The sequence below is a fragment of the Hypanus sabinus genome, chromosome 3, assembly GCF_030144855.1.
Source record: "Hypanus sabinus isolate sHypSab1 chromosome 3, sHypSab1.hap1, whole genome shotgun sequence".
Lineage (NCBI taxonomy): Eukaryota > Metazoa > Chordata > Chondrichthyes > Myliobatiformes > Dasyatidae > Hypanus > Hypanus sabinus.
Window position 1 is genome coordinate 17,204,927 of NC_082708.1, and position 22,763 is coordinate 17,227,689.

General features: G+C 46.4%; 1 protein-coding gene across 1 annotated transcript in view; it reads right to left on the minus strand.

The window, feature by feature from the left end:
* The window catches only part of akap17a (A kinase (PRKA) anchor protein 17A), a 34,184-nt gene extending 21,171 nt beyond the window's left edge, over positions 1-13,013 (minus strand). The window contains exon 1 of the mRNA XM_059963781.1: positions 12,740-13,013. The gene's annotated coding sequence lies outside the window, so the exon portion shown is untranslated. The remainder of the gene's footprint in view (positions 1-12,739) is intronic.
* Between the last annotated feature and the right edge of the window lie 9,750 nt (positions 13,014-22,763).

Here is a 22,763-nt window from a genome sequence, read left to right on the forward strand (position 1 = left end):
TCCAGGAGACTACCAGCCTCCCCGATAGCCACATCTGCACCAGTTGCATTGAGATGCAGCTCCTTAGAGACTGTGTTAAGAACTGGGGCTGTAGCTTAGTGACCTTGAATAGACAGGAGCCACAGGGAGGTAGTCACCCCGAGGCTACAGGAGACAGATAAAGGGGTGAATGTCAGAAGGGCGGGAGAATATCAGATAGGGGAGAGCACCCCTAAAGGCTGTCCCCTTCAACAATAAGTACTCCATCTTGAGTTCTGTTGGGTGGGGTGGTGGGGTTGAAGGACCGACCCGGGGGAAGCAACAGTGGCCGTGTCTCTGGCACTGAGTCTGGCCCTGTGGCTTAGAAGAGTAGGGAACTGAAGAGAATGGCAGCAGTAATACGGGACTCTGCAGTGAGGGGACAGATAGGCAATTATGAGGATACGAAAAAGAAACAGGAATGGGAGATTCCACGATATCCTGAAAAGTGAGGGTGAGCAGCCGGAAGTCATGGTACATATATATCAACGTAGGTAGAAATAGGGAGGAGATCCTGAAAACAGAATAGAGGGAGTTAGGAAAGAAGCTGAGAAGCAGGACCTCAAGGATAGGAATAGAATAGGCTGGCAGAGAAATGTGTGGCTGAAGAATTGGAGCAAGGGGCATAGCCTCAAAATTGAGGGGCAACCATTTAGAACAGAGGCAAGGAGGCATTTTTTTAAACCAGAATAGTGAATCTGTGGAATGCTCTGCCACAGACTGTGGTGGAGGCCAAGTCCATGGGTGTATTTAAAGCGGAATTTGATAGTTTCCTGATTGGCCGGAGCATCAAAGGATATGGCAAGAAGGCAGGTGTTTGAGGTTGTGTGGGGTTCGGGGTCTGCCATGATGGAATGGTGGAGCAGATTCGATGGGAAAAATGGCCTAATTCTGCTCTGTTGTCTTATGGTCTAATATTAGACTTGGTTGTAGATGACAGAATCTGATAGGAAAGGAAGGTACAGCATGGAATGAAATTTGGAAAGGAGGGTGGACAAATGTAAGCAGTGGGAGGAGTGTCTGGGTAATGAGCAGATTCTTCTCTTTCATAGTTTTGTAATTTCCTACCCCCTCCATCACCCACCCAGTCTTCAAATATTTTCTTACCAACTCTGCTTCCCACAGTTTTTCAAGCTTTTCAATCCAAATTGCAACAATATGCTAAATTGTTTGTGCTGCCTCTGAAAGTCAAGAACTGATACCTATTGTATGGAGGAGAAAACAGGAACCCTGTAAACAGGCTGCAGGAACAAACTGTATTTTGTTTATGAACAAATTGTTCATTTCTCTCTACAATGATATGGAATATCTAGAATAGATTGTAACATCATTAACAGTAGTGCAGTGGTTAGTGCGACACTATTACAGCTTGGGGCGTTGGAGTGCAGAGTTCAATTCCATCGCTATCTATAAGAAGTTTGTATGTCCTTCCTGTGTGCGTGTGGGTTTCCTCCGGGTGCTCGGGTTTCCTCCAACCGTTAAGTAGTTTAATTGGTCAGTTTAAATTGCTCCGTGATTGCGGTAGGATTAATAGGTGGGCTGTTGGACAGTGTGGCTCGTTGAGCTGGAAGGGGCTGTTCCATGCTGGATCTCTAAATAAATAAAACTGTCATTTACCCCAGAATGTGCAGCCTTTCCACATACAGTTCTAATAATCCAGCCCGCTTGTGAAATTGCTGGTACTGGGCCCATAGATTTTCCAGACTAGGGGATATAATTCAAAATGCTTCCATTTCACTTTCCTACATTGCAATATTTTTCTTTGTGGAAACCAGTGAATTTAAAGGCAGTCCTGCTGAAAGGTCCCAGCCCTAAACATTGTCTATACTCTTTTCCATAGTTGTTGCCCGGCCATTTGAGTTCCTCCAGCATTTTGTGTGTGTTGCTTGAATTTCCAGCACATGCAGATTTTCTCTTGTTTGAAATTTAAAGGGAGATGGAAATGTACAACCCTGGTTCCAGCTCCAAACCTACTCATGCTTCTGACCTTTGGTGCCCAGGATGCCAACACCAACAAAGGCCACACACCTTACTTTCTCTATGAGTAACTGGATCACAATCTGGATATCTGAGTTAATCAGGTACTGGATTGTCACGATTTTTGAACAAACTGATCACGAATTAAAACGTATAAAAGTACAGTATGGGCCCTTCAGCGCATGATGTTGTGCCAACCCATATAAACTTACTCCACAATCTACCCCTCCCTCTTACACAGCAATAAAATTCAATTTTTCTTATATCCATGTGCCTCTTTAATGTCCCTATGGTATCAGTCTCTACCACCACCCCTAGCAATGCCTTCCAGCCACCCACCCCTATGGAAAAAACTTTCCTCTGACATCTCTAAACTTTCCCCAACTCATCTTGAGTGTCCTCTGGTATTGGCCACTGTCGCCTGGAGAAAAGGTGCTGCCTATCCACTCCATATCCCTCATAACTTTATAGACCTCTATCAAGTCACCCCTCAACCTCCATAACTCCAAAGAAAAATGCCCTAGCTCAACTTTTCCTCCTAAGATATGCTCTCTAATCCAGGCAGCACCCTGGTAAACCTCTTCTGCCCCCCTCTAAAGCTTCCATATCGTTCCTATAATGAGGCAACCAGAACCAAACACGACCATAAGATATAAGACCAGAATCTGGCCATTTGGCCTATTAAGTCTGCTCCACCTTTTCATCATGGCTGATGCAATTTTCCTCTCAGCCCCAATCTCCTACCTTCTCCCTGTATCCCTTCATGCCCTGACCAATCAAGAATCTATCAATCTCTGCCTTAAATATGCATAAAAACTTAGCCTCCACAGCCGTCTGAGACAATGATTTCCACAGATTCACCACACGCTGGCTAAAGAAATTCCTCCTCAATACTCTTCAGTGTGAATCCACAAGAGCTTTCGAGCTGTCCCCTCGTGCCTCTTGAATTCAATCCCCTAATGAGAACCTTCTCAGCCACCCTAACAACCTGATCTATGCGGGATCTGTGGACCTGAATCCCAAATCCCTTTGTTCATCCACAGTGAAGAATTATCAGAACTTTACCGTACTCTGTTCCTTCACAAGAAGAAGGATCAGTTTTACTGTACTGTCTCCAATTACCTTATCTGCACTTTCTCTCAGCTAAAATCTTACTAACTGGCTGTCACAGTGAAAAGCAGAGAGCTGGAATAAATGGGTCATTTTCAAGCTGAAATGGTATAACCAGTGGGATACCAAAGGGAATGATCTTGGCTTTCAACTGTTTACTATTTATATTTGTGTCCTGGGGAGGAACAAAGTCCAAGATTTCCATGTTTGCCAATGGTAGGTAAATAGGTGGAAAGGCAAGTTGTGCTGAGGACTTTGTCATACTGCAATGTGATATAGACTGATCGAGTGACTGGGCTAAAGCTTAGCAAATGTGGGGTAAGTGTGAAGGTATGCACCTCAGTGACAGGACACAAAAGGCAGATTATCTAAACCAGAGGTTCCCAACCTTTTTTTATGCCATGGACTAATGCCACTAAGCGAGTGATCCATGAATGCCAGGTTGGGAAACCCTGGTCTAAATGAAGAGAACTCCAAATGAGCAAAGTTCAGAAGGATTCATGTGTTCTAATGCACAAATCATAAAAACTTAGCAGGTAGATCCAATAAGTGGTATCAGAGTCATTATTACTGACACGTCGTGAAATGTCTTGTTTTGTAGCAGTACAGTGCAATATACAAAAGCTACTGCAAGCTGCAATAAGAAATATATTTTAAAAAAAGACAACAGAGCAGTTTGATTTTTTTTCTGCAGAACCGTTGGAGCTTAAGAGTAGGGAGATTTTGTTACAATGATGCAGGGTGTTGGTGAGGCCTCACTTTAGCTGTACATAGTTGTGGTCTCCTTATATGTAGTACTGGAGTCATTTCAAAGCAGATTCACCAGGCTAACTGATAGGATCATTAACATGAGAAAATCTACAGATGCTGGAAATCCAAGCATTAAATGCAGGAGGAACTCAGCAAGGCAGGCAACATCTATGGAAGAGAGTAAACAGTTGATGTTTCAGATCCAGAACCTTCCTGAATCCATGCTGCATATGTCTAATGGAAACACTCAAGCATTTTCCCGACTATAGATCTTAAGCTAACTGGCCAAGAGTTGCCCGTCTTTTGCCTACATTTTTTTAAAAAGTGGCATGACTTTGCTGTCTTCCAGTCCGCCGGGACCTACCCAGAGTCTAGAGAGTTTTGTTAAATGACTACCAACTCGTCTACTATAGCCTCCACCAATTCCCTCAGCACCCTGGAATGCATCCCATCAGGACCAGGGAACTTATCTACCTTCAGGCCCTCTAATTTCCTCATCACTATCTCTTTAGTGACAATTTTATCGAGGTCCTCACCTCCCCATTTCATCTATAACATCCTTTTTGGCATATTAGACGTATCCCCCACCGTGAAGACCGACACAAAATAGTTGTTCAACGCCTCAGCCATTTCCTTATCACCCAATATCAATTTCCCCTACTCGTCTTCCAAGGGACCTACACTGACTTTAGCCACCCTCTTCTGCTTTATATATTTATAAAAACTTTTGCTATCTGTTTTTATATTGTGCTAATTTACTTTCATTCTCTATCTTCCCTTTCCTTATTTCTTTAGTTGTTTTTTGTTGCTTTTTAAAGTTTTCCCAATCCTCCAGTCTCCCACTACTCCTTGCGACTTTGTACACGAGGTTTTAATTTAATCTTTTATTTCCTTAGTTATCCAAGGCTGGCTCTCCCCACACTTACTGTCCTTCCTTTTGACTGGAATATAGTTTTGTTGACCACTGTGAAAAATCTCTTTGAAAGCATTCCACAAATAGCCTGTGCTCCCAATCCAAATTAGCCAACTCCTCCCTCATCCCATTGTAGTCTCCCTTGTTCAAGCATAATACACTAGTTTTAGATCTATTTCATCCTCCATCTTTACGCAAAATTCATTCATTCTATCATCATTCTTTCCAAGAGGATCCCTGACTACAAGATCATTAATCTTACCTGTCATTGCACAAGGCTAGATCTAAGATAGTACTTTCCCTTGCAGGTTCACTAACATGCTGCTCAAGAAAGCCATCACGGATGCATTCTATGAAATCCTCCTCAAGACTTCCTTCACCAACCGGATTCACCCAATCTACGAGAAGTTAAAATCCCCCATGACAACTGCTGTTCCGTTCTTACAAGCCTCAGTTATTTCTTGGTTAATTGCCTCTGCCACTGCAATATTTTTATTAGGTGGCCTATAGACAACATCCACCAGTGATTTTTTTTCCCTTTACTATTCTTAATCTCTACCCAGATGGACTCAACTTTCTGCTCCGTAGATCTTATATCGTCTCTCACAATCACCCTGACCTCATCCATAGTCAAGAGCACCACCCCACCTCCTCTGCCTTCCTGTCTATCTTTCCGTATTACCTGATACCCTTGGATATTTAATTCCCAGTCATCTCCACCTTGCAACCAGGTTTCTGTAATGGCCACTAAATCATATGCCTTGGTATTGATCTGTGCCACAAGTTAACTAACCTCGTTTCTAATATTACGGGCATTTAGATAAAGTGCCCTTATACTCATTGTCATTTTAGAATCTAGTGACCTATGTGATTTTTGCTTTGTATTTTTATGCACTCTACTCTTACTTTTTTTCTTCACTAACTCTAGCTTTGGTCTCTGCATCACTTCCCTCTTCTTTTCTGTGTGGGTTCCCACCCCACTACCATATTAGTTTAAAACCTCCCCAACAGCACTAGCAAACCATCTCCCTAGGACAATGATCCCGGCCCAGCCCAGATGTAGACCGTCTGGACAGTACTGGTCCCACCTCCCCCAAATGCTATTTGCTTCCAACAAGTATCCCTACAAGTTCAAGGAAGCATTATGGTGTGGCGATCCACTTTCTGAGCAGGCGAACTGGCTCACAAATAGCCAGCGCGCGGGAGGAGACTTTGGTAATGCACCTCTGACATCATTTCCGCCTGGAGAGGGCGGGCGCTAGGGATTAAATGCCAGCGCCGCGAAGTTTGAATAAACTAGTCTCGAAATGACTTACCGACTGCGTGTCATTATTTCAGCGCTGTGTGTAGCACATCGCTACATTGGTGACCCCGACGGTCCAAATGGGATTTGGACCAAAGATGACCGACTCTTCATCTGTTCACACAGTTTCGCTAAAACTGCCGACTTTCTGGACGCTGCGACCACGCGTGTGGTTTAGCCAAGCAGAAGCCCAGTTCCAGATTCAGTGGATATCTTCTGATTCCATGCGTTTACTACCACATGGTGAGCGCCATTGACCAGGAAACGGCCACCCAGGTTGCGGGTTTCATACAGTCGCCCCCGGAAGAAGGCAAATATGAAGTATTCAAAGCACTGCTCATTGGGACCTTTGGCCTCTCACAGCGTGAGTCGGGTGCCTGCCTGCTTCACCTGGATGGTTTGGGAGACAGACTGCCATCAGCATTGATGAACGAGATGCTGGCCCTGGCAGACGGACACAAGCCCTGCCTCATGTTCAAGCAAGCGTTCCTGGAGCAACTGCCCGGGGACATACATCTGCTGCTGGCCGACGCAGATTTCAGTGACCCCGGAAGGTGGCGGCCCGGGCAGACGTGCTGTGGAAAGCCAAGAGGGAGAGCATGGCGTCCGTCAGTCAGATTACCAGGCCATGCGCCCAACAGCCAACCAGACCAGGCCCGACAGGGGGGCGCACACAACACAGAGGCAGGAGTGATGAGGACAGTGAACAGTGGCATTTCTACCACCAGCGGTGGGGCACAAAAGCCCGCAGTTGTCGCCCGCCCTGCAAGGGCCAGTGCCAGCTGCCACTAATGACTAAGGCAGCTGGCCACCAAGACAGCCTCTTGTACGTCTGGGACAAACAGTCGGGACGCCGTTTCTTGATTGACACCGGAGCGGAAATCAATGTCTTGCCCCCAACGGGGTACGACACCTGCAACAGGAAGCCAGGACCCACCCTGAGGGCTGCAAATGACAGCACTATACGGACCTACGGCACCCACACAGTGCAGCTGCAGTTCAGTGCCAGCCGATTCACGTGGGACTTCACACTGGCCACGGTGGCCCAACCACTCCTGGGGGCGGACTTCTTGCGAGCTCACTGCCTGCTGGTTGACTTGCAAGGGAAAAGACTGGTACATGCCGAGACTTTCCAGACGTTCTCCCTGGGTGAAGTCAAGTTGCCGGCCCAACACCTGGACTCCATCACGCTGTCAGACAACGAATTCACCAGAATCCGGGCGGACTTTCCATCGATTCTGGCACTGCAGTTCATGGCAGCCATGCCCAGTCACGGGGGTTCAGCACCACATTCCGACCCAGGGACCACGCCTCCACGCCCGCGCACGAAGGCTTCCCCCCGGAAAAGCTCTGCCTGGCGAAGGAGGAGTTCAAGAGGATAGAGGAATTGGGGATCGTACGGAGGTCCGACAGCCCATGGGCCTCCCCCCTGCACATGGTGCCCAAAGCAGCTGGGGGTTTGAGACCATGCGGCGACTACAGCAGACTGAACGAGGCTACAACTCCAGACCGCTACCCCGTGCCGCACATACAGGACTTTGCAGCAAACCTGCACAGGGCAAGAATATTTTCCAAAGTAGACCTCGTCCAGGGATACCATCAAATCCCGGTGCACCCCGAAGACATTCCCAAAACAGCACTCATCACCCCATTCGGCCTGTTCGAGTTCCTCTGAATGCCGTTCAGCCTGAAGAATGCCGCACAGATGTTCCAGCGGCTAATAGATGCGGTGGGATGCGACCTGGACTTTGCGTTCATCTATTTGGATGACATTCTTATAGCCAGCATTAGTCGCCAGGAGCATCTGTCCCACCTCTGCCAGCTCTACTCCTGCCTGAGTGATTTCGGCCTCACGATCAACCTGGCCAAAATGCCAGTTCGGTCTCGATACCATCGACTTCCTGGTCCACAGGATTACCAAAGACAGGGCAACACCTCTGCCCGCCGAGGTAGATGCGATCCGCCACTTTGCCCAGCCCAACATGGTCAAAGGCCTACAGGAGTTTGTTGGTATGGTGAACTTCTACCACTGTTTTCTCCCCTCAGCAACCCGTATCATGCACCCTTTGTACACCCTGATGTCGGGTAAAGGCAAGGACGCTACTTGGGACGAGGAGGTCACGGCCGCTTTCATTAAAGCCAAGGAAGCCTTGGCAGATGCTGCGATGCTGGTGCACCCCAGAACGGACATTCCGACCGCCCTCTCGGTGGACACATCCGACACAGCAGTGGGTGGGGTGCTGGAGCAGCTCATCGAGGGGCACTGGCAATCCCTGGCGTTCTTCAGCAAGCACCTATGACCACCCAAACTCAAGTACAGTGCTTTTGACTGGGAGCTATTGGCAATGTATCTGGCAATCCGGCATTTCAGGTACTTCTTAGAAGGCAGGCCGTTCACCGCGTTCACGGACCACAAACCATTGACCTTCGCGTTCACGAAGGTGTCCGATCCCTGGTTGGCTCGCCAGCAGCGACATCTATCCTACATCTCCAAGTACACAACAGACATCCAGCATGTCTCGGGAAAGGACAACGTCGTGGCGGACGCACTCGCCAGACCAGCTGTCCAGGCCCTGTCCCTGGGGGTGGACTCTGCAGCACTGGCGGAGGCGCAGCAGGCAGACGACGAGGTGCCCAGCTACAGGACCGCAGTCTGAGGTTTGCAGCTGCAAGACTTTCTTGTAGGCCCAGGTGAGAGGACACTCCTGTGTGACGTGGCTACCGGCCAACCTCGCCCCATCGTCCCGGCAGCCTGGAGGCGGCGAGTTTTCAACTCCATACATGGTTTGGCACACCCATCTATCAGGACAACCGTCCAGCTGGTCTCCGGCAAGTTTGCATGGCACGGACTTCGCAAGCAGGTAGTGAATGGGCCAGAACGTGCGCGCAGTGTCAAACAGCCAAGGTGCAGCGGCACACTAAAGCCCCACCACAGCAGCTCGAACCCACCCACCGGAGGTTCAACCACATTCATGTGGATATCGTGGGCCCCCTACCGGTGTCTTAAGGAGCGCGATACCTCCTAACTATGGTAGACCGGTTCACGAAGTGGCCAGAGGCGGTCCCGCTCACCGACACATCTGCCGATTCCTGCGCCTGAGCACTGATTGCAACCTGGGTAGCATGCTTCGGGGTACCAGCCCACATTACGTCTGACAGAGGCGCCCAGTTCACCTCCAGCCTGTGGTCGGCTGTGGCCAGCCTGTTGGGAACACAGCTACACCACACTACTGCCTACCACCCACAGTCAAATGGACTAGTGGAATGCTTCCACCATCACCTGAAGTCAGCTCTCATGGCCCGCCTGAGAGGACCTAACTGGGTGGACGAGCTCCCTTAGGTCCTGCTTGGAATTCGCACAACGCCCAAAGAGGATCTGCACGCTTCGTCGGCCGAATTAGTGTACGGCACACCCCTGGCCGTCCCAGGAGAGTTCATACCAGCCCCAAGGGGGCAAGAGGAAGAACCCGCAGCAGTCCTGGACAGACTACGCGAGAGGCTGAGCAACCTGGTCCCCGCACCGACTTCACAGCACGGACGGACTCCGACCCATGTACCCAAAGACCTGCAGAACTGTAAGTTCGTGTTTGTACGAAGGGGCGGACACCAGGCACCGCTACAGCGGCCGTACGAAGGGCCGTTCAAGGTGATCAACAACAACGGGTCTATGTACATTCTGGACATTGGGGGGGGGAAGAGGAGTTTTTAACGGTGGACCGACTCAAACCAGCCCATGTGGACTTGGTGCAGCCGTTCGAGGTTCAGGCACTGCGGCGCAGTGGCAGACCTCCCAAACAGAGGCTGTGGACATTGGGGGGTGTATCGCCGGTTCTGGGGGGGGGGGGGGTTGTGTGGCGACCCACTTTCTGCGCAGGCAAACCGGCGAATAGCCAGCGCGTGGGGGGAGACTTTGGTAATGCACCTCTGACATCATTTCCACCTGGAGAGGGCGGGCGCTAAGGATTAAATGCCAGCGCCGCGAAGTTTGAATAAACTAGTCTCGAAACGACTTACCAACTGCGTGTCGTTATTTCAGCGCTGTGTGTAGCACATCACTACAATGGTTACATTAACAGGTTAGTAATCCAAGTATCTACAAACTACAAATATCTGCATAATGTAACTGCAATTGGTAGATTTAAATCTTATTAAACATGTAGCTCCTCACAATTTGGTTGAAGGTACTGGATTCCTATTGAATTTTAAAAAAACGTCTTGGCTAATGGAGAGAAGAGATTGCAGATGCTGGAATCCGGAGCACCAAACAACTTTTGGAACAATTCAATGGGTCGAGCAGCATCTGTGATGGAAAGGAAAAGCCAACATTTTGGGCTAAACTCCTGCATCAGTACTCAAGTGAATCAGTCCTAGGTTAGGAATTCCAGCCTTGCCAGAAATGCCCACGTCCTGCAAATGCATTAAAGGAAAATCTCTTCCCCTCACCCACTTCCCACGAAACGTGATAACAATAATCAAAAGTCCTACAGTACAGCCAGAGATTTGGGCTAGGGCAATGAGGACAGAAGTTGATGAAACAGCAAAGCAAGTAGATTTCAGTCTGCTAATTCACGAAACTTGCAATTGACAACACCTGGATAGAATTCCTTGACTTTAAGACCAGAATTATTCTTTTAAAATGTTCACTATTTAGGATTCTTATCCATCAATAAGCAGCTTGATTTTAGGTCTTTACTTTAAGTCAAGTTGCTTTTTATTGTCATTTCGACCATAACTGCTGGTTCAGTACACAGTAAAAATGAGACAACGTTTTTCAGGACCATGGTGCTACATGAACAATACAAAAACAACACTGAACTACGTAAACCAACACAAAAACTACACTAGACTACAGAACTACCCAGGACTGCATAAAGTAATACAGAACAGTGCAGGCATTACAATAAATAATAAACAAGACAATAGGCACAGCAGAGGTTAGTAGGTTGGTAGTTGATGGCTTGGGGGAAAATCTGTTACATAAATAATTAGCTGAATGGCGGCGCCCGGGATTATTTATTTAGAGATACAGCATGATAACAGATACAGACAACGGGAATTGAACCAAGCTGCCACACTACCCGGTACACATCCCAACATTCATCATATTGAAACAGTCCAAATTGCATCATGCAATTCATTTTTCTTGGGAGTACAGAGATTGTTTTTTTACACAAGAAAACAGTTCCTTCGGTGCCAACAACACCTTATAAGGAATAACAGAATGAATGATCAGACTGTAACAGCAGAGGAGTTATACAGGCAGCACTGGGAGCATACACTGCTCTTTACCAAGAGAAGTCAAAGATTAGCAGGGTTTTTTAAACCTTGGTTAACCCTAACTAACCTAATGAAATAGAGAGTCTGTTTCTCTGTTCTGTAGTACAGCACGATATCTCTTGGAAATGCCATCAGAAACACTTTGAAATTTCACTGGCCTCTTCAGAGTATTTTGTCAGCCACCTCTTTCTACACTGTCAAATCTATCCAACCATCGGTGACAATTACCACTGCTTCAACCTATTGCCATTCAGTTCAAGTCAGTCTATACAGTGAAACCCAATTATGAAAAGACTAAACACGAGGAAATCTGCAGATGCTGGAAATTCAAACAACACACACAAAATGCTGGTAGAACACAGCAGGCCAGGCAGCATCTATAGGGAGAAGCACTGTCGACGTTTCGGGCCAAGACCCTTTGTCAGGACTAATATGAAAAGATTAATTATTCACTGTTGAGATTTCCAAGAAAAAAATATACTTACTAATGTGCCTCACTGAAACAACCTGACAAGGAAAAACTGTGCAGGTACAGTTATGTGAAAAAAAACTCCAGTATTTATTGCAAAATCAGAATAAAATTCTGCAACATCACTTGATTACTTTTCATAAAATGTTTTTATGAAAGTGTTTTTATGAAAGTATGTGAGTGTTTCAGATGAGGAAGATTATTCTCTAACTGGTGGTAGATACATGTTTATCACAGAGAAACAGATCATTTGAGTTACTAAATAGTTCTCCAGCTGTCTACACTAGCAAACCTCGACCCCCACCCAGCTCCTCCCCCCTACACTTAACAAACACAAAATTCAGTATAACCCTGACTTGAATCCCTTCACGTCAAACAAATTCCTTTAAAATAGACAGGGTTCTCTTTAAAAACACATGCAACGGTGCAAACTAAATTGTCAACACGACCACTGTATAGAAACGGTTCCATCTTTCCCTTCAATTTGGATCAATCCCTTGATTATATCACCTCCAGCATAAAAGTCATGAATTTGCTTTACATTGCATTCATCAATATCGTTCATTATCTATCCCATTTATGTCTTTGACCATCTTAGAAAGAGCTCATCTCCAATGCAGATGCATCACTTGAATGAAGAGGTTCACTTCCAAGTGTCGTCTGTCTTCAATAAATCTCCTCCTGCCCAACTGGTGCTGGAAGGGCCTTCTTCGGCCTCCCAAGAGCCAGGTGAGGAGGGATTGGAGTGCGTCGCCTGCCTGTTGCGGCCAACAATTCGGCTCGACTCCGGGGCTTCCGGCGGCCCATTCAACACGGGCCCAAAATAGCCTGCGTACAAGTTCCCTCTTCCACCTCACCCCTCCCTACCAGAGGCGGTAAGCACGGCTCGGAGCCAAACCAGTGGTAAATTCCCTTCACTTACTTCGCTGTCCTGACACGGAGACTTTTTGCTCCGGGCTCCGACCTCTTCCCAAAAGCGCAACGCTGTCGCCTGGCGCCCTGCAGGCTGCGACTCCCTTCAGGAAGGACCCAAATCCGGTCAACTACCACTCGCAACTCCAGCTCTATTCCATTTAAAGAGTTACATGCATAATTTGAGCATGGTTTTATGTATTTTTTGTGGATACCGCTCTCAGGAGTGTTGTCCAAATAGAAAGCAACGTTACCCGGCGACGAAAATATCAGGCTTTCCCTGCGGATGGCACGCATGCTCAGTGACGAGACGAGCGGCAGCCATCTTTGTGAGGGGAAAAGTGGGAACAGTGGGATAAAGCATATCAGGCAAATGGGGGTGGGGGAAAGAGAGACAAGAAACTCTAGAATCTGAAGAAAGAATAAGTTGTTACAGAGTCTCAGAATCATATAAGAGTGGAAACAGGCCCTTGGTTACAACTGGTCCATAGACCCGAAATGTCCTGATGAAGGGACTCAGCCCCAAGCGTCAACTGTTCATTCATTTTTATAGATGCTGCCTGACCTGTTAAGTTCCTCCAAAATTTTGTGTGTATTGCTCTAGATTTCCAGCATCTGCTGGATCTCTTGAATTTATAATTCCTATCGAACTAATCCTATTTGCCTACATTTGACCTATGTCCCTATACATCTCTCCTAGCCGTATATTTGTCCGAATGTATTTTAAAAGATGCTAACGTACAAGACTTCCTCTGTCAGCTCATTCCATACATGCAGAAAATGTTTCTATCAAGTTTCTATTAACCTTCTCCCTCTGCCAAAGGATTTCTGAGTCAACCAGCATCTCTGGGAGTAGCAGCTGGCAATTTGAGTCAAGTTGTTTGCCTGTTCTCCATCTCCCTCTGGTGCCCCCCCACCTCCTTTCTTTCTCCTGAGATCTCCCGTCCCATGATCCTTTCCCTTCTCCAGCTCTGTATCACTTTCACTAATCACCTTTCCAGCTTTTAGCTTCATCCCACCCCCTCCGGTCTTCTCCTATCATTTCGCATTTCCCCCTCCCCCCACTACTTTCAAATCTCTTACTATCTTTCCTTTATAGTCCTGACGAAGGGTCTCGGCCCGAAACGTCGACAGCACTTCTCCCTATAGATGCTGCCTGGCCTGCTGTGTTCCACCAGCATTTTGTGTGTGTTGTTTGAATTTCCAGCATCTGCAGATTTCCTTGTGTTTGCAGTTTGAGTCAAGATCCTGTATTAGAACTGATAATTGTAGAGGGAAGACAGGTGTTATAAAAAGAGAAGGAAGGGGCTTGACGGGGCTGGTAGATGATTGGTAGACTGATGGGGGACACATAGAGCCAGGTAAGGGTAAGGGTGGAGTTGGGAAACACAGATGAAAAGATGATGGATGGAAGCAGACAAGGAGCGAAATACAAGAAGAAGAAAAGGGATCAGCCGTGATTGAATAGCGGAGCAGACTCAAAAGGCCAGATGGCCTAATTCTGCTACTATGTCTTATGGTCTTATAGTCTAAGGAGGGAAATAAGTGGACCCAGGTATAAAAATGAAGGGTGATAACTGGGGATACAAAGGGTACTGGTGTTGAAATCTGATAAATAAGGAAGGTGATAATGGGCAACACACACAAAATGCTGGAGGAACTCGGCAAGCAAGGCAGCATTTATGGAAAACAGTAAACAGTCCACGTTTTGAGCAAGGACCCTTTATCAGGAGCATATCAGGGACTGATGAAGGGTCTCAGGCCAAAACATTGACTGTACTTTTTTCCATAGATGCTGCCTGGCCTGCTGAGTCCCTCCAGCATTTTGTGTGTGCTGCTTCAGCTCGACTTTCCTCTTGTTGCGGGCTTTACATGTTTATTGTGTGTACCTCGTGCTAATCAGCACCCAGAGGTGATCAGTTTCTGCTTTGAGAAATGTGAATAACTTCTACAAAGCACCTTGACTTAATAGAGCAGAATGCTCCAAGATCGGGGAGATAATATTTAATAACTTTGCCCCTCGTAAAATAAAGCAGTGAAGCAAGAAGGTAATTTCCTGTAGTATAATGCAGATGCATCATAAGTCAACTAAGTTCAGTGGATCATCCAGGACATGCCCTATTCTCATTGCCACCATCAAGGAAGAGCCACAGAAGGCTGAACACACACCCTCAATGTTTAGGAACAGCTTCTCAAAGATTCAAAATAGATTTATTATCGAAGTTTGTATGCATTATACAACTCTGAGATTCGTCTTCCACATTTAGCCACGAAACAAAGAAACACCATTCAAAGAAAACAGCAAACACCCAATGTCCAAAAAAAAAGAACAAATCATGCAAACGACAAAAAAAAACAGCGAGGAACACAGAATATAAAATGTCAGACTGCAGAGTCATTGAAACAGTATAAGAATGTTCAGTTTAGTTCAGTTCAATTTAGCGCCGTGCTGTTCATTGACTGCAGGCTGATCAAATTTGCACAAAACAGCAATAAAAAAGAATTACCAGGGACAGATTATAACACAAACTACAGAGTCCAATACACAAACCATGTCAATTAAGCTTTGCCCAGGACCCAAAACTCTAGCACCATCCTCAGGCAGCAGTGAACAAGAGGGGGAGGTGCCATAATGAGGCACACCCTCCAGTTTATTGAAGACAATCTCTTATTTGTTTAAGTGTCTTGGAATTTGTACCTCATAGAAGCATTACTGCTGAAGTTGGAGGTTGAGCCAACGAATAAATTGCTGCCCATGTTGGTCATGCTGAGCTCCAGAATGTCCCATGCTCATGAAAAGCTAGTCCTACTGATCTAGAAATTCTTGTACAAAGAGCTTGCCAATACCCCATCCCCATCATTAGAGGAAGTCAGGTGGAATGCTGGAAGGCAGTGGGATTGCTTGTGGTTGTTGAGTGGGTGAAATAAGGGTGGTGGTAAAGTTGTGGTACAGTTCACGAGCCCATGAATACTACCTCACTATTTCTCTTTTACACTATTTATTTTATTTCTTATCGTAACTTACAAAAAGTTTCATGCATTGCTCTGTACTGCTGCAACTAAGCAAGAAATTTCACCACATAGGGCAGCAACACGAAAAGTGATTCTGCTTCTGACCGGCCTGAACGTTGGGGTGGAAAGCATTGAGAGATGCAGCCCTATGGAATGGGGTGACATCTACCGTCAAGGATCCCTACCATCCAGATCATCACCTCTTCTTGCTGCTACCTTCAGACAGGAGCTACAGAAGCCTGAAGTCCCACATCACCAGGTTCAGGATCAAGGGTCAAGGATCAGCTTAAGTCGCCACGTACATTTACATGTCTTAGGGATTTGCTGTGGTGTGTTGGTGTGGCATGCAACAAAAAGTATAACAATTACCTTCCTTCAGCCAATAGGCTTTAGAGCCCCTCGGTAAATGGTAAGGTTCTATGGCAGAAAAAGGTTGGAACCTCCTCTTCCAGAAGCAACCTACACAACCTTCACTTTACCTGAGCATTGGAACACTCCAGGCCTCTGCTTACACACCATGGACTTGTCCCTGATTGTGTCTGCGTTTACTTTGCACCGCCTTGTGTTTACATTGTCTTTTTAAATGTATTATGTATAATTTATGCTCTGGTGTTGTTTGTACCAACATGCTGGTGATGCTGGTGCAAGCAAGACTTTAATGTTACTACAGCTGTGCTTATGACAGTAAACGTGATATAACCTGACTCAACTGGATTGGACATTGAGAACTGGAATATTTGTGGTGGCGATGGGAGGAAGGAATTGAGCCTGCATTTGAGAAGGAATGTTGCTGGCCAACTGGTTACCAAGGGAGACCAGATGTCTAAGCTGGAGATTTAAGGATGTTGACATTGGGGTCGGGACAGTGTTGCAACAGACAATTCTGTATACTAGGCAAATTACTATATGACTCCAGGGAAATAGGAGTGGCATGGTAGTGCAGGGGTTAGCACAACGCTTCACAGTCCAGGCAACTGGGTTCAATTCCCACCGCTGCCTGTAACCCGTGTGACCACGTGGGTTTCCTCTGGGTTCTCCGGTTTCATCTCACCATTTGGTAGATTAATTGGTCATTGTAAATTGTCCCAGTGATCAAGTTGGCAGTAGATCAAGGCGGCACAGCTTGAAGGGCTGGAAGGGCAAGTTCTGTGCCGTATCTCAATAAATAAACAGACTTATTTTCATTTAACAAATTATGGCATAGGTCTACTTCAGCTTAATGATTCGTACCTTTATCAGGCATCCTATGTGTTTTGTTAATGAGGTGTCAAGAGGTATGTAACATGCCCGAGACAACGTCTGGCAGGCTCAGATTGACTTCATGAATACGTCCTTTGGGTGCTGTTGCATCCTGGTGTGTTTTGCAGACCGGAGCTTGTTCACAAATCAAGAATAAGGCATAAAACTTGTTTCTTCTGGCCATTTAAATAAGTGTTACAAGAATGAATAACAGCCAAAGAAAGGGGGAAAAAGGAAAAAGCTGTTGTGGATACCTCCTATTCACACTCGAGATAAATACAACTTCCGTGATAACAATTAAATTGCGACACTGCCAGATACAAGTAGTGTGATAAATGCAATTACCAGGAAATTCACCAGACAATTACACATACTGTACACCCAGAGGCCACTTTATTAGACACACCTGTACATGAATGCAGATGTCTAATCAGCCATCCATTAGGCCATAAGGTCATACAACATAGAAGCTGAAGAATTCAGCTCATCGAGTTTGTTCCGTCATTCCATGTTGAAAGGACTAGATAGGGTGGATGTTTAGAGGATGTTTCCTATGGTGGGGGCTATTCAGAACTAAAGGGCACAGCCTCAAAACTGAGGGGCAACCTTTTAGAACAGAGGTAAGGAGGAATTTTTTTAGCCAGAGAGTAGTGAATCTGTGGAATGCTCTATCACAGACTGCAGTAGAGGTCAGGTCCATGGGTATATTTAAGGTGGAAATTGATCGTTTCCTGATTGGTCAGGGAATCAAATGATATGGTGAGAAGGCAGGTGTATGGGGTTGAGTGGGATCCAGGATCAGCCATGATGGAACGGTGGAGCAGACTCAATGGGCTGAATGGCCTAATCTGCTCCTATGTCTATGGTCTTCTGGTCTTCCTCTCCAGAATCATTTTCCAATGGTTCAATATTCACTGTTGCTTCTCTTTTACTCTTAGTATATCTGAAAAATAAATGCTTGTATTTTTTTTATATTATTGGCTGGCTTACCATCATATTTCATCTTTTCCCCCTTTATGGCTTTTTAGTTAGCCTCTATTGTTTTTTATACCCTTCGCAATCCTCTAACTTCCCACTAATTTTTGCTTTTTTTTGTCTCTGACTTCCTCTGTTAGCCACTGTTGCCTCATTCTCCCTTTCTCTTCTTTGGGATGTGTTGTATCTGTCTTGTGCCCTCCAATTTGTTCCCGGAGACTCCAGCCATCGCTAGTCTGCTGTCATCCCTGCTAGTGGCCCCACCAATCAACTTTGGCCAGCTCCTCTCCCATGCCTCTGCAATTCCTGTCTGCTGACGGGAAGGTGACAGTAACTCAGATAACCATGTGTTGCAATAGTGGTGTGCAGAAGAGCAGCTCTGAATGCACAACACATCAAACCTGGAAGTGGATGGGCTACAGCAGCAGAAGACCACGTACATACATTCAGTGTCCAGTTAATAAGGCACAGGAGGTACCTAATAAAGTGGCCACTGAGTGTATATGAGGCGATTATCTAAAAAATACAGGCAAACTTAAGAGTGGTAATCTACAAGGGAAGTATAAGAAAAATAACAATTCTATCTCCTAATCCAACAATGCTGAGAAGATCTAATCATGCTTAAAAGTAGGATTTAGTTGGGGAAAACATTTTCAGATCAATGAGCAACATATGGGAATCAACCATGAACAGTGAGAAAGGATCTAGTGTTTTCCCGGCCTATGCGATGAATAAAACTCTTCCTGGCCTTCAGTATGGGTACAGGGATCTGGCTTGACCACCATTTCGATGACAAACACTGCCATCTTCTTCAGGGATGATGCCTGGGCAAGTCTAGTCCGTTGGTATTTACACCCAGTAATCTGTTCCTCCTGATTGGTTAGTCCTCATTAAATAAGATTTCCGCTCTCCCACTTTGTTTACAATCAAATTCCAGTTCTTACTTAAAGCGAGATCTTCGCCTTTGTTAAAATTCATTCCTTCTAGTTTTATTTCTTCAGATTCTGGATCGATCCGCTTACAGAGTTCTACAGCGGGATCCCGCAGGTTCGATTATCAAGATGACCTCTGCTTTACTAAAGAAATCCAGGCTGCCAACAGGCAAGGTTCTTCTGCCTCAGCAGTCGGCATCACCTGGACTTTACGAGGTCCCTAAGATCCACAAGGAGGTTTCCTCCCCACCCCTCCCACCGAGGCCTACTGTCAGTGGAATAAATTCCCCGACTTACTACCTCGCTAAGCATTTAATGACCATGCTGCCTCCCTTTGTTGTGGGCTGTGAGCATCACATCAAGAATTTGACCAACTTCATTAAAATGATAAACAGCAGCCGGCTGAATCCAGAAAGCACAATGGCCAATTTTAATGTGGTGTCCCTATTCAGGAGAGTTCCTGTTAAGTACAGCTTGGTCCTCCTGAGTCAAGGTTTGATAAGGGTACCTTTGAACTTTTTGAACACACCCTTACATCGACGTACTTCTTTTATAAGGGGAACGACATTGAAGAAATGGGCGGAGTGGGATCACCCTTGTCGCTGGGTATTACTAATTTCTACATGGAGCACTTTGAGGAGAGGGCTCTGAGTTCATCACCCTTACGCCCCACATGCTTCTTCAGTTAAGTCAATGACACCATCGTAGCGTGGCCTCATGGACTCCAGGGCACTCCAACAGTTCCACACCCATTTGAACAGCATACATCCAAACATTCAATTTACAATGAACATGGAGAAGAATGGTTGCTTCCTGTTTCTGGACATTCTAATACAATGGAAACCAGACAGCAGCCTCGGACGTGGTGTCTATCAGAAACCCAGTCACGTGGACTTATACCCCAACAGTAACGGCCACCATCATGCCTCCTAACGTGGGGCAGTTCTTTCTACTTTCATCACCGTGCATAAAATATTTCAGACCCGGAGAGTTTCCCCGAGGAAATAAGATGATCACGCACGACGTTCCTAAAGAATGGCCACAAGGTGAAGGAAATCAATCAGGCCCTTAAGAGGGCTGACAGAAATATCAGGAAACCTAACAACGAGGGGGAGCCCATTGCTACTGCCTGAATTTCCTATACTTCCACGGTTTCTGGAAGGATCGCCAGGATCCTGAAGAAATACTGGATTACTGTAGTACCATCCACTAAACCGTAAAGGAAGCTCAAATCACATCTTGTACGAGTCAAAGATGACCTGGGACTCAGATTGGCTGGTGTTTACAGGATTCCCTGTGAATGTGGGAGCAGTGTGTATCAGTCAGATGGGACGCACAGTGGAAACCTGCATCAAGGAGCAGAGGTATTGTAGCCATTTGGATTACCTGGAGAAATCAGAGGTAGCAGAACATTGCATTCGCAATGGCCATAGGATTGACTTCAATGGCACAAAGCTACTGAGCCATTGGGACTTCCTGGTGAAGGAAGCCAATGAAGTAAAACCAGAGGAAAAGAATTTTAACGAAGACAAAGGTCTCGCTCTAAGTAAGGACTGGAATTTGATTGTTAACAAGGTGGGAGAGTGGAAGCCTAATTAGAAAAGCACTAACCAATAAGGATGAACAGACTACCTGGGTATAAATGCCACCAGACTAGACTTGCTCAGGCACCATCCCTAAAGAAGATGGTAGACCTTGTCATTGAAACATTGGTTATAATTGAAAACTGTAACTGCCTGAAACCCGAGGTGTTTTTTAATCAAGTACAGCATCCACACCAAGGTGAAGCTACACCAGAGCTGTGTTCTGTCCACTCTCTTGTACGGGTCAGAATGCTGGTGCATGACAGACAGTGACCTTACCAAGCTGTCGCCAAGCCTCCAGAAGATCCTCTGTACTTTCTGGCCATGAAAGATCTCCAACCACATCCTACTCTTCCAGTGTCACCAAGAGGACATGGCCACAATCGTCATGGGGAAACGTTGGAGATGGATTGGGCACGTGATGGGAACAGACACCAACTCCGTCATCAAGACAGTACTTCATTGGGCCCCGAGGGGCAGAGGAAATGCGGGAGGCCAAAGGAAACTTGGTGCCGTACCACAGAGGCAGAAATGAGCTCTCTGAACCACACCTGGGGAACAATAGAGAAGATGGCCAAGGACAGACAGAGGTGGAGGACCTTAATTGCTACCCTGAGTGCCAGTGGCATAATGGACAGAAGTAAGTTAGTTGGGGAGCAGTGCTAATAAAAATTTTAACTCATTATTTTACTCAGATAAGTGCTTGAGATTTCAAGGTCACTAAAGGTAGTGAAGAAAGCAGAATATACTGTAGAACAGTATAGCACAGTATAGACCTGTCATCTCTCACCTTTTTGCCTACTCTAAGACCAATCTAACCCTTCCCTCCAACATAGCCCTCCATTTTTCTATCATCCATCTGCCTATCAAAGAATATCTTAAATGTCTTTTAAGTATTTCTCTCTATCACCACCCCCAGGAGTGCCTCTGACATACCCCCCCCCCCAATCTTTCCCCCAATCTTTTTAAAATTATGCCCCCTTATATTAGTATTTACTGGGTAAATGCAAAGTAGGGTTAAGATGAGATTCCAACAATGATGCTTCCCCCATTGTTTGCTGTATAGAACTAAAGATCTTGAAGATACTTAACATCAAAGATAAATTATTAACAATTATGTCCCTCCCCAGCCATAGCCTGCTGTACAGAATTAAAGCATCTGGTTACTTTACTCACTAACTGATGTGATATTTGGCAGGATATCCCAGCTAAAATATGCTGATCTCTAGATGTTTCTTAATAACTGGGCCTCACAGTGACACAGCCAGTGGATATGTTGTCCCACGGTGCCAGAGATATGAGTTCAGTCCTGTGTGTGTGGAGTCTTCAAGTTCCCCCTGTTACTGTATGAGTTTCACCCAGACACAGTGCAACGCTGCGGACTCGTGACACAGCCAGTAAGTCAGAGGGTCACTTTGGCTTCTGGGTCGCATTCCACAGACATCCGGGGGGGTTGTGTAGCGACATTGGTAGTGCAAGGCACAGAATATCGGAACTTTGCGCTACTGGTCATGCCTAATCTGTGCGCACCTGTGCTATTGGGGCTGGACTTCCAGAGCCATCTTGAAAGTGTGACTATGGCATACGACGGGCCCCTCCCACCACTCACTGTCAGGAATCCTCAGTTTTGTGGGACCTCACCATATACCCCGCTACTGACCACACACACACAACCGGCCCACACATTCCATCCTGCACCATGCCGACATCTGCACTACCGACACCACTTGCAGTCTCTCCACCCTCAAGGTCCCTCCCCCATCGCTGTTGGCAAACCTGACCCCCGACTGTAAACCTGTGGCAACTAAAAGCAGGAGGTACAGCGCGGGGGACAGGGCCTTCATTCAGTCAGAGGTGCAGCGGCTGCTCAGGGAGGGGATCATTGAGCCAAGCACAAGTCCTTGGAGGGCCCAGGTGGTTGTTGTTCAGACTGGGCAGAAAAATAGGATGGTCGTGGACTATAGTCAAACCATCAATAAGTTCACGCAGCTTGACGCGTACCCCCTACCCCGCATTGTGGATATGGTCAACCAGATAGCTCAGTACAAGGTGTACTCGACAATAGATCTGAAATCCACTTATCATCAGCTCCCCATCCGCCCAGAGGACCGCTCCTACTCTGCCTTCGAGGCGGGCGGCAGGCTCTGTCACTTCCTGCGCGTCCACTTCGGTGTCACGAATGGTGTCTCGGTCTTCCAGAGGGAAATGGACCGGATGGTGGACCAGTACCGACTGCAGGCCGCATTTCCCTATCTGGATAACATCATCATCTGTGGTCGCGACTGGTCAGATC